Source organism: Pelophylax lessonae (genome assembly GCF_965119305.1).
Source record: "Pelophylax lessonae genome assembly, chromosome: 4".
NCBI lineage: Eukaryota > Metazoa > Chordata > Amphibia > Anura > Ranidae > Pelophylax > Pelophylax lessonae.
Genome location: NC_138771.1, coordinates 648,918,588 through 648,931,532, shown reverse-complemented (window position 1 = coordinate 648,931,532; position 12,945 = coordinate 648,918,588). Strand labels below are relative to the sequence as shown.

The 12,945-nt window shown below is 47.1% G+C and overlaps 1 protein-coding gene across 1 annotated transcript in view; it reads right to left on the bottom strand.

The window, feature by feature from the left end:
* Positions 1 to 12,945, bottom strand: part of LOC309553017 (olfactory receptor 5AR1-like) — a gene marked incomplete at both ends in the record, with an annotated part of 91,466 nt that overhangs the window by 74,066 nt on the left and 4,455 nt on the right. The window lies entirely within an intron of this gene.

The window sequence follows — 12,945 nt, the reverse complement described above, 5'->3', positions numbered from 1 at the left end:
TGGCCTACGTTACACTTGCAGATGGGGGGCCAGAAAAAAATAGGTGGTTCAGCTGTGTTTTTACCACCCCCAACTGCCCTCCTTAACCACCTGCAGACCGTCTAACTGGGAATGTACGTCATGCCTTTGACGTTAAATACTGGGGTTATGACTGCAGCTAGGTGCCAATAAAAGTGATCCCAGCGACGGATTCACAGCAAGATCACTTTTATAAACAGCGGGAGAGGACCCCCCTCCCCACCCCTTTTTGGTCATTTTTGAGCTTACCGGAGCCATCTGTTAAAGCGGAGTTCCATCCCCCCTCCAATAATTAAAAGTCAGCAGCTACACATACTGTATCTGCTGACTTTTAATATTAGGACACTTACCTGTCCTGGAGTCCAGTGATGTCGGCACAGCAGCCGATGTTTCCATCGGTTGTCAGGTGCTGCCGCCGCCATTGCCGGTAAGGGAATCCGGCAGTGAAGCCTTGCAGCTTCATGGGTGGGTCCCTACTGCGCATGCGTGAAGTGCACTGCGCATACGGATTGGCTCGGCGGCGGGGGGAAGGAGGAGGGGGCCAAACTTCCCAAAGGAAGGCACCACGGCGCCATCTCTCGGAAGTGGGGAAGGGTACCGGTCACAAACCGGTACCCATTCCCCCCTCCACCCTGAAAGCTGCCAAATGTGGCACTGGAGGGGGGAGGAAGCAAATGAGCGGGAATTCCACTTTTGGGTGGAACTCCGCTTTAAGCCCAGAAACGATCCAATGTGGCAGTTTGCTGGGCATAAAGTCGAGTAAGTGCAAGATGGCGCCTACTTGACTCTATGCCCTTGGAGGACTGGAACAACCTCTGACGTCACTTCCGGCCCCTTAGGTATAAACAAAGGATTTATTTTTTCTTAAAGTCAAAATGTAAAAAAAAAGAAAAAAATAATTTCCTGGCAGTCTCCATGGCAGCCTACGTGTGGGTTAACCCCGCCTCCTCTCCAATGGTATAGGACCCCCCTCTATAAATTTCAGCTTGCAGGCACAGCCAGTGTTCCTTTTTTGTCCTCCTCCAAGGACCAACTATTTGGATTATTTCCTGTTGGAATTTGGTCGGCTTACCTCAGAATGAAAAGTCGGTGTCTATGTCCAGGGCCCAGCCACGGGCGGGTGAGTGACATTTCAAAATCCCCTTTGGCTGATAACTGTGCGGTGCTTCGGATGGCCGACGGATATCCTGACAGGGTCTGAAGATTTGTCTCCTCCATGGCAGTGTTTTTGTTATGTTTGTTTGTCTCTAAACTATCTTTTTTTGCTATCCCTGGTGGCCCAATGGCGGCTGGAACGCTCCATGCGTTCCAGCCATCTCCTTCCTGCTTCCCCTCCGATCAGTCCGGCGGACGCATGCGCTGTATGGTAATGGGGCTCCGCTCGCTGTCTGCACATGCGCACTTCGCCGAGATCGGAAGCGAGGCCTGGTCCGCGCATGCGCACTTGCGATCACGGCCGGCCATCGCTGACGTCATCCTGGCGCGAAAATTTAAACGCCTGTCAGCTCCAGAGCATTTGGGAATGCACTGTGGGCATAGCGACGTCTTCCCGGTACCTTGTCCGTTTGTTTACCAGGTATGTGGGGACCGGATGCTGCATACCTTTTTGTGGTATGCAGGGGGGGGGGGAGAGCGGTTGGATGCATATTAGGACAACACCTGAATGTTCCTTATTGCTTTGTAGTGATCCCTGTATGCTCTACTTCCTAGTGAGTTTGTGGTTTTGCCTGAAACATGGATCCTGCTTCACCGCCCTCTTGTGGCCAGCCCTCTCAGAACAGGTGAGTGCTGGTACATTTAGAGGGATTTGAAGGGAGGGATGCTGGCTCATGATTCATGGCTAAATCCTGTGTCTCCCTGGATTTCTCTTTCTCCCAGCTCCTCCAGGTCTGGTCAAGAAAGAGACCCTGTCAGGCCACGAAGAGAATCATCTTCAAGGTCAAGACGCCGTGAGTCTCCATCAGGGAGCAGACATGAGAGGAGACGCTCACATTCCTCCTCCAGACACCGCACACACCGCCACAGTAGCCATACGGCCCAGAGAGCCTGTTGGGGTTGTGGGGCGCATGTCCCGGAGGACAAGTCCCTTTGCGAGCCCTGTTTCGCTCGTGCAGCTGGTGAAAGAGAGTCTGAAGATCAGAGATTGGAATCCCTGGTGAAACGGATTGTCCAACAATCCATGAAAGAGTGGAATGCTAGTCCCACACCTGGATCTGCTACTCCCAGCTCTCCTGCTGATGCTCCTGAAGAGCAAGGTCCCTCTCAGCCAAGCTTCACTTCCGGGAAATCCTCAGAGAGCGATTCGGAAGAAGAGGAAGGTGCAGTTGGGGGTTTTGATTTTGCCCTTGTTGCACCTCTCATAAGAGCAGTCAAAGAGGCTCTGAAATGGGAAGATCCCAGTACCCCACAAGTAAAACAGAGAAGGTTTTTCAAACATTTGGGGAAAGAGCGGCTAAAGTTTCCGCTCCTGTCAGAATTGAAGGATGTCATCCTAGAAGAGTGGAGTAAAGGGGACAGCAAGACCTCCTTATCCTCCAAACTGTCTAAGTTGTATCCTTTTAGATCGGAAGAAGTCAGTCACCTGGAATCAGCTCCTCTGGTTGATGCTGCAGTTTCCAGACTGGCAAAACACGTTACACTCCCGCTGGATAATGCGGTGTCCTTTAAAGACCCTCTGGATAGCAAGATGGACTTGGATTTAAAAAGAATTTATGTCACAGCCGGTGCGGCTTGTAAACCTGTGCTAGCCCTAGCAGCCATGTCTAAGGCCATGGAAACCTGGGTTTCTGATGTTGAACTAAAATTAAGAAGTGTGTCTGAAGATGCAGTAGAGAACTCTCCTGTTCAGGAACTGAAGTTAGCTTCTGTGTTTCTTGGAGAAGCATCCATTGATGTGTTACGTCTCTTATCCAGATCCATGTTGGCTTCTGTCACAGCCAAACGGGCCCTGTGGTTGCGTCCCTGGCTGGCAGACCCAGCCTCTAAACAGGCTTGGTGCAAAATCCCTTTTGAAGGTTCCTCTTTATTTGGAAACAAATTGGATAATGCAATTACTAAAGTGACGGGTGGAAAGTCAGGTCTCCTTCCCCAAGATAGGCGCCTCTTTGGCCCTAAGAAGCAGCAACCAAGAAAGCAGTTTGCAGAGCGATCAAAGGATGCCCGCTCATATAGGCCTGGGCGAGATTACAGGAGAAATTGGAAGGGCAGCCAAGCATCCTCTCGTAAGCCGGTCAGAGGCTCAGCACCTTCCGGTCAAGAAACCTCAAAGTCCTTTTGAGATTGGGCCCGTTCAGACATGCCAGGTGGGGGCACGCCTGCTCCGCTTTCAGCGTGTCTGGGCGGCCTCAATCTCAGACTTCTGGACCATCAGGACAGTGTCCACAGGACACACATGGACTTTCTCAACAGATCCCGTGTCCAGATTTATTCCCACTCGCTTGCCTTCTCAGGACGAGAAAAGAAATGTTTTGCTCGACTATGTAAGCACTTTGGTAGCTCAGGGCGCAATAATTCCGGTGCCCGTGCAGGAAAGATTCCAAGGCGTATATTCGCCCCTCTTTCTAGTACAGAAGAAGAATGGATCCTGGCGCCCTGTGATAGATCTCACCTATCTCAACAGGTTCATCAAGAACGAAAAGTTCAAAATGGAAACCTTATCTACTATCCAGAAAGCAGTACTTCCAGGAGACTGGCTAGTGTCAATAGATCTCAAAGACGCGTATTTCCATGTGCCTATAGCAGTAAACTTCCACAAGTACCTTTGTTTCGCGGTAGAACATCAACACTTCCAGTTCATCTGCCTTCCTTTTGGCCTGTCCACATCCCCAAGGGTGTTTTCCAAGGTCCTTCTAGCTGTGGTAGCTCTAATCAGAACAAAGGGTGTACGTCTACATCACTACTTAGACGATCTTCTACTGTTGTCACAAGACCGGGATCAACTTTTGTTCCACAGGGACCTGGTCATTACAACTCTCATGGAGTTCGGGTGGTTGTTGAATCTTCAAAAAAGTCATCTGGAGCCCTCTCAACATCTGGTCTATCTAGGGGCTCAATTCAACACCGTTCAGAATACACTTTCTCTGCCTCTAGAGAAAGTCCCGGTGGTTCGGGAGAGGATCCTTCCAGCCCTCTCATCCTCTTTTCTGACGGCATCCCAGTGTCTCAAGATCATCGGCACAATGGTCTCGACGGCCCCTATGGTCAAGTGGGCACTGTGGCGAATGCGGCCCTTTCAGAGGGGCTTCCTTCGGCAGTGGAATCCGGAAGATCACGATCAGCGTATCTTTATTTCCCACAGCATGAGGAGCAGCTTATTATGGTGGCTCCAACGCAAGAACCTGCTCAATTGCCATTCTCTAGTCCCCATCACATGGGTCATCATTACAACCGACGCCAGCAACTCTGGCTGGGGAGCCCATTGCATGACAGAGGTGGCTCAAGGGAAATGGCCTCCGCAAGCCCACTCCCTGGTTTCCAACGTCCTGGAGCTTCGTGCGGCTTTTCTAGCCCTTCAAGCTTTCCATCATCTAATAGAAGGCAAATCCGTACTTCTTCGAATAGACAACACCACGGCAGTGGCTTATGTGAAAAGACAGGGCGGTACCAGGAGTCTCTCCCTTCTTCAGGAAGTAGACCCAATCATGACATGGGCCCAAGCCCATCTGTCCAACATCTTGGCGGCCTACATTCCGGGGCCACAGAATGTTCAGGCAGATTTCCTTTCCAGAGTTCAGTTGAATCACAACGAGTGGTCTCTCCACATAGACTCATTCAAGTGGATTCTGTCCCTAGGGGTCTCACCAGAAGTAGACCTGTTTGCATCTCCATGCAACCACAAGCTAGTCCGGTACTTCACACGCAGCAAGTGTCACCAAGCATGCGGAACGGATGCTCTGACCGACAGATGGGAATTCAGCAGGGCATATGCTTTTCCCCCATTTCCCATCATCCTCAGATTTCTTCAGAGACTCCAAGCAGAAGATGTGGAGATCGTCATGGTAGCCCCTCACAGGCCCTGGTTCCCACTTCTCCTGCAACTCAGCTATCGGAGCCCGATTCCCCTGCCCATCAAACCAGACCTTCTCTCGCAGGGAACAACATTACACCCCTGCCCCGCCTTGCTCAGGTTAACGGTCTGGTTCTTGAGAGGGAGAGGTTGGAGTCACTCGGATGCCCTCCTGGGGCAATCCCTACCTTAATGAACTCCAGGAGACCTAGCACAAACAGAGTTTACTGTAGAGTCTGGTCTAGATTCTTGGAATTCACGTACCCGGAGGGAAATCCTTCCCTGAATTTCGGAGTTCAAGAAGTCCTGAAGTTCCTTCAAGCAGGTCTGGATAAGTCCCTATCAGTTGGGACTCTCAGGGTGCAAATATCAGCCTTATGGGTGTTCTCAGGGTTCTCCTGGGCCAAGCATATACTCATACAACAATTCTTCAAAGGTGCGGTCAGACTCAGACCTCAGAGGAAGCCAAGGTTCCCAAAATGGGACCTTCCCCTTGTCCTTAACGTCCTTTCAAGATCTAGTTTGTCGGACTCCATTAGAGATCTTACCATTAAAACAGCCTTTTTAGTAGCAATCACTTCAGCTAAAAGAGTTTCTGAGATCAGTTCTCTTGGTCATAAAGAACCTTTTCTCACGTTCTTCCCGGACCGAGTAGTCCTAATTCCGATGCTCAATTCCAATCCGAAGGTATCATCGGTTTTATATGAGAACCAGGAGATTGTACTTCCTACCTTTCGTTCCTCAGAGGATAATGAACCTCATCCCTTGGATGTAGGGAAAACTCTTATGGAATATCTCCAGTCAACGTCTTCTTTCAGACAATCGGATAATCTCTTCGTCCTTTTCTCAGGCAAGAATAGAGGGAAACGGGCCTCGTCAAGGTCCATTGCGGCCTGGATTGTGTCTGCCATTCAGCGAGCTTACTGTGTAGAGGGTTTGGCTCCTCCGGAGGCGGTGACAGCCCACTCGACGAGAAGCATCTCAACGTCCTGGGCGGCTTCACATCATGTTGCACCAGAAGTAGTCTGCAGAGCAGCTTCCTGGTCTTCTGTAAATACGTTTATGACACATTATTGTGTGGAGCCAGCCTCCTTATCTTCAGTTAATTTTGGCTTGACTGTTTTGTCTGCTAATAATTTGAAGTAAAATTTGATTTGAAACATTCCCACCCGTGTGGTTTGGGCTAGTTATTTCCCACACGTAGGCTGCCATGGAGACTGCCAGGAAAACGGAAAATTCCTATCATACTTACCGTAATTTTCCTTTCCTGGTGGTCTCCATGGCAGCCAGAGTTCCCACCCTCTGGTCTTGGATTCGGCTAAGATATGGAACACTGGCTGTGCCTGCAAGCTGAAATTTATAGAGGGGGGTCCTATACCATTGGAGAGGAGGCGGGGTTAACCCACACGTAGGCTGCCATGGAGACCACCAGGAAAGGAAAATTACGGTAAGTATGATAGGAATTTTCCGTTTTTCTTTTGCTTTTAAAGGTAAATGAGAGATCTGGGTTTTTTTTTTTTTTACCCCAGGTCTCTCAATAAAGAGGGCCTATCATGCCTATATCTATTACAAGGGATGTTTGCATTCCTTGTAATAGGAATAAAAGTGATTAAAAAAAAAATAAAACTAAGGGAAAGTGTAAAAAAAAAAAAAGTAGATGACTATCCCCGGGGAAACCGGGGTTATCTAGGGGGTGCTGTGGGAGTTACACCATGTGTTTGCATATGAGCAGCTATGGGAGTAAAAATGTACTATCAAAGACAGAGGGTAAATAGTTCTCAACCCAAGGGCTCCAGAGTCTCTCATGTTTAGAGATTCTATCCAACAGTACGGCTTCTTTTTGGGCATGAATCAGTGTAATCCTATTTTGGGTTACAGGTATGCAAAAGGTAAGGGTTTTCCAGGCTCTCGCTATTGTTTGTTTGGCTGCTATTTGTAACCTGGAGGCATCATTGGAACCGTCGGTGGTTTCATGTTCAGGAGCGCCGCAGTGGGGTCTGGTGCAATGTGAGTATCAAAAAAGTTTAGAAAGGATGCGGAAAATGTCTGACCAAAAGACCTCTACCATTGGGCATTCTCACCATATATGCAAGTGAGTACCTGCTGAATTGCAGTCCTGAAAACAATAAGGGGGCATTGTGGTAAAAAGTGGGAGATCTTGGCAGGATACCACCTAGCGAGGACTTTACAGTTCGTTTCTAAGGCAACAATGTTTTGTGAGGCTGACTTGTTGACTCCTCATATATGGATCCAGTCAAAGAGTCTTTGGTGAGACCGAGGTCCCTCTCCTATTTAGCAGCGTAAGAGGGGGTGCTAGTGTTTATTGGCTCCAAAATTCATTTTTCTGTTTTTTTTTTTATTTTATTAAATATTTTAGAAGCAGACAAAAGAAAAAAAGGTCAGTGGTATGGCATAGTTATGCCATACCATAGTCAGTGGTATGGCATTTATTGTATTATTGCATATTGCACAGACCTAATGTAGAAAAAAAAAACAGATTGCAATTTAATATAGAGTTGCACATAGTCATCACAAAGCTAGAGCTCATAAAAGAAGAACTGATGCCATCCATAAGTTTCCCTACATAATAAAATATTTCTCAAAGCAGAGATAAAGAACAAACAAAAGGAGAAGATGACTCATGGTCCAGTTCACAGGCAGTATAATATATACCAAAAAGGCCATAAATAGCTACTCCTAGGACAAATATCTGCATGATGTACCCTCTTTTCAGACTGTAAAGTTTATTGAAGAAGATTAGTGATCAGAGAACATTCAAAGGTAAAGGTAATTTCAGGGGATGAAGTCATAGTGGCCACAAAGAACAGAATTTTGATAGTTTCTGATGTTTTTTTTCGTGAACATAAATTCAAAGAATGTGAGTCTTGTTAGGAATGATTAACAGGGTTTGAATTAAAGGAAGGTCTGGAGATTTCCACAGTCTAGTGATACATCATCAAAATCATGTTAAGAGCCGGTTCACACTGGGGCGACTTGTCAGGCGACTTGGTCGCCTGACAAGTCGCCTGCCATAGATTAGCACAGGACCCGTTCTAATAGGAGCGACACAAGTCGCTCCGACTTAGAAAAAGGGTCCTGTACTACTTTGGGGTGACCTGGAGCGACCTGCATTGACTTCAATGATATGAAGTCCATGCATGTCGCTCCGAGGTCGCGGTGCGCGCTGTACACCGCGACTTCACAGGTCGCCCCGGCAAGTCGGATCGCCTCAGTGTGAACCGGCTCTTAACCAAAAGCATAAATACCATGCGAATAACTAAATAGTGTATATAAATACCTAAAAAAATATAAACACATAAAAAAATAGACATCCAATTCATATCATAGAATGTTAAGTCCTCGTGAAAAGAAAAGTCCACATTGTGTACCCAATTTAAATTTCAGAAAAATAATGTGTTCCAACGCCACCACTGCTTCCAGTAAACCCTATAGTTGGACTGGCACCTCAAAGATGCAAGTGCAGGCTTACCAGCATTAAGTGAATCTTCAACTAAAGAGAAGTCAAATAGAAATACAGAGAGGTCGGGACTTTGAGTGAGAAACATAACATGACAAGACTGGTGATAAAATAATGCCTCATTTAATGATCATTGATACATGCAAAAATGTATATAAATATTATGTATACAATACAGACATCATAAGTAAATGGTATAAGACTGGACAGTAAAAATATTAACCCCCCAAACCTAGTTCAGAAGAACCAACATGATGATAATTGGAAATAGTAAAAAGATAAAAAAAATATTATATTTGACATCATAACATTCATAACTGACGCGTTTCATGGACAAAATCTCCACTTTTTCAAGAGGGTGTATGATCCATGTCTATAAAAGATGTATATAAGGACATTGAATTAATAAATGGTTGATGAAAACTGGGAAAGGGGGGGGGGAAAGGGGAGATAATCCCCACATTCCCGGAACTTACACAGTGAGTCTGGCAGTGAACCATTGCTGGCGGACGAGTGAAGGACCGGACGCCTCCCACGGGAGCTGAGGGAGCATGAGGTCCACGGACAGGGCGAAGGACGCCACACCCAGAAAAATAGAATGCATAGTTGTTAGTATGATATAACAGGGGGCCATAAGAGGGGAGGGGGAAGGAGAAGGGAGCTGTGGACGAGGATCGTGGTAGAAGGTCAACAGGACCACCATGGGATATTATCTGGAAATAGTGGGATACATCCTGATGAATCAGCAAAGAAAAAATATTAGTAATAATTAGATTAGAGTAAAAATGGGTAATGAAAATGGGACTAAAGAGAAGTCAAAGAAAGCACATGAGATAGAAATTCATCCAGACTGTGGCACCGCTGAGGGCTCACACCCAAATGTCATCTGCTGGTAGGAATCCATCCGGCTCTCAGAAAGGAATGACAAAGCAGACATTCCACAGTGTGAAATCCTTACTAACAATTTTTTATTAAAAAAAATGCACTTACATATACAGTATAAAAGAAGCTATTGTGCAATAAAGACACCGATTTGGCCAGCAAACAAAGCAATTCCAGCGTTACTTCTGGTGACACGATGATGCCACCACAAGGCTCCGCCCTACGTATTTTGTCAAATGTTACTTCTTCTGGGGCACCAGCATTGGCATCACCAGGGAGTAGAAGACAGTAACAGATTTGTTGTGTTTCTCAAAGGAACCAGAGGATGAACCTAACTAGTTGATGAAGACCATCACATAGAACATGGTGGGACAGATCAAATGGGAGGAGCAGATACTGAAAGCCTTTCAATTGGCTTTTGAAGGTTTTCATCTTAAGAATAGAAGACATAATATGCATGTAGGAGACAAAGATTATTACCATGGAGCTAACGGTACAAAGGCAAACAAAGATGTTAATTAAAATGAAGCAAAGGTGAGGATTAGAGAAGGCCAGCTCAAGCAATGGTGGGACATCACAGTAGTAATGATGTATAAGGTTAGATCCACAGAACTGGAGATTAAAGACACAACTGGTTTGAACCACAGCCTGGCAGAAACCAATACAGAAGGAAAACAGAAAATATATTATTTTAGTAACCTGGATTTCTTCAAATTGACCTACATTTCTCTCAACTTTAAAGCCTTCACACAATTAGCATTATGAGCCTTTTTATCTCTTGATTCCTCAGGCTGTAGATAAGAGGATTCAGCAGAGAGTAGTAGACAGTAACAGACCCAGGGCTTTTCTTCAGTGGGAACGTGGCGGAACGCAGTTCCGGCACCTCCAGCAATGAATGTATGTCACGAATGACAAGGAGTGCTGGGGTGTGCAGGAGGGTCTATTGATGCTGGCTGCTGGGGGGATCTATTGTTGCAATTTTTGTGTGGAGGTCTATTGTTGCTTGGGAGGTCTATTGTTGCTGGTGGGGGGTCCAATGTTTCTGGGATGAATCTAATGTTGAGGCAGAGGTCTATCGTAGCTGGTGAGGGGGTCCAATGATTCTGGGAGGGATCCAATGTTGAGGGAGAGGTCTATTGTTGCTGGCTGCTGGGAGATCTGTTGTTGCTGGGGTAGTATTTTGTTGTGGGTGGTCTATTGTTGCTGGGGAGGGAGTCTGGTGTTGTGTTAGGGATATATTGTTGCTGGGGTGGGGTCTATCAATGCTGGTGGGGGTCTACTGTTGCTTGGGTGGGGTCTATTGTTGCTCACTGTAGGAGATCTATTTTAGTGTCTTTCCTAATATCATTCCAAATTCCATGAAAATCACTTAGTAGCAGAAAATGATACTTGATTCTGTATTCTCTAAAAGGGGCGGTAGTGGGAGGTGCATAGGAGGTGGAACCAAAGGGTGGTGCTCAGAGGTAATTAGGGAGCAGAAAAGAAGGGATGACTCAGAAGGGGGGAGTTCTTGGACCTATTCTTTGTGAAAAAAAGCCCTGAACAGACCTGTCGTGTTTCTCAAAGGAACCAGAAGATGAACTGACATAGTTGATGAAGACCTTCATGTAGAACATGGTTGAACAGGCAGTGTTGGGGTAGTTACTCAAAAAATGTAACTAGTTACTAGTTACTAGTTACTTCTGTAAATTGTAATGAGATTACTTTACTAGTTACTGCATGTGAAAAGTAACTTCACTACTTATTACTTTACTTTACTCTTTCTTAATAGACCTCTCAGAGTGGAGAGTGGGCATGGGTAGAAGTGAGGGAGAATGATCAGAGAGTGGAGAGTGGGTATGGGCAGAAGTGAGGGAGAATGATCAGAGAGTGGAGAGTGGGCATGGGCAGAAGTGAGGGAGAATGATCAGAGAGTGGAGAGTGGGTATGGGCAGAAGTGAGGGAGAATGATCAGAGAGTGGAGAGTGGGCAAGGGAAGAAGTGAGGGAGAATGATCAGAGTGTGGAGAGTGGGCATGGGCAGAAGTGAGGGAGAATGATCAGAGAGTGGATAGTGGGCATGGGTAGAAGTGAGGGAGAATGATCAGAGAGTGGAGAGTGGGCAAGGGCAGAAGTGAGGGAGAATGATCAGAGTGTGGAGAGTGGGCATGGGCAGAAGTGAGGGAGAATGATCAGAGAGTGGATAGTGGGCATGGGTAGAAGTGAGGGAGAATGATCAGAGAGTGGAGAGTGGGGAAGGGCAGAAGTGAGGGAGAATGATCAGAATGTGGAGAGTGGGCATGGGCAGAAGTGAGGGAGAATGATCAGAGAGTGGAGAGTGGGCATGGGCAGAAGTGAGGGAGAATGATCAGACAGTGGAGAGTGGGCATGGGCAGAAGTGAGGGAGAATGATCAGAGAGTGGAGAGTGGGCATGGGCAGAAGTGAGGGAGAATGATCAGAGAGTGGAGAGTGGGCATGGGTAGAAGTAAGGGAGAATGATCAGAGAGTGGAGATTGGGAGCAAGCGCATTGAACACATCACACATGGGTCTTCAATTATGAGGCCGAGTGCTCATTCCTGCGAAACTGGGGGCATGGCTGAGCATCCTTCCATCTAGGAACGAGGGGCTGTCGCGACGCTTACCTAGTAGGGACAGACTCTTGCTCTGTGTGTGTGTCTGTGCTAAAAAATCAGGGCGCCGCCAGCCCGCCACCTCACTTCTTCTCCCTCATTGTCTGTCTCTGTCTCTCTGAGTCCACGCCCACGGCTCCTGCGGTGGGAGAGGAGAATCACTCCGCTGACGAGGAGGGCAGAGCCGCAGAGCATAGGCTAGGCAGGCAGTGGGTGGTCCGGCCGGCACCCAGCCTGAACTTCATGTGCAGTGCAGCGGTTCATGATGCGACGCGGCGCTTCTTCATGTATACCTACGTGCCCGAAAATGGAGAAAAAGTTCACCTCCTAGGAAACTTATTTAAGGTAAAGCCCCTGGGAATAAAGCTGCCCTGATTATTGTTAGTGATGTCGCAAACATAAAATTCGCCGTTCGCGAACGCGAACATCGGCGAATGTTCGCGAACCGGCGAACATTGCGAACCGCCATAGACTTTAATAGGCAGGCAAATTTTAAAACCCACAGGGACTCTTTCTGGCCACAATAGTAATGGAAAAGTTGTTTCAAGGGGACAAACACCTGGACTGTGTCATGCCGGAGGGGGATCCATGGCAAAACTCCCATGGAAAATTACGTAGTTGACGCAGAGTCGGGTTTTATTCCATAAAGGGCATAAATCACCTAACATTCCTAAATTGTTTGGAATACAGTGCTTTAAAACATCCAGTGTGTGCATACGATCAGGTATGATGTTGTATCGATCAGGTAGTGTAAGGGTTACGCCCGCTTCACAGTGACAGACCAAACTCCCCGTTTAACGCACCGCAAACAACCGCAAACAGACCAGAACCGACCAAAATGGGACAGGAACTGGGCTTTAAGGGTTAGGTTTAGTGTTAGGGGCTAGGGTTAGGGTTACGGTGAGATACTTAGGGTTAGAGTTAGTAACCCTACCCCTACGCCTCTAACCCT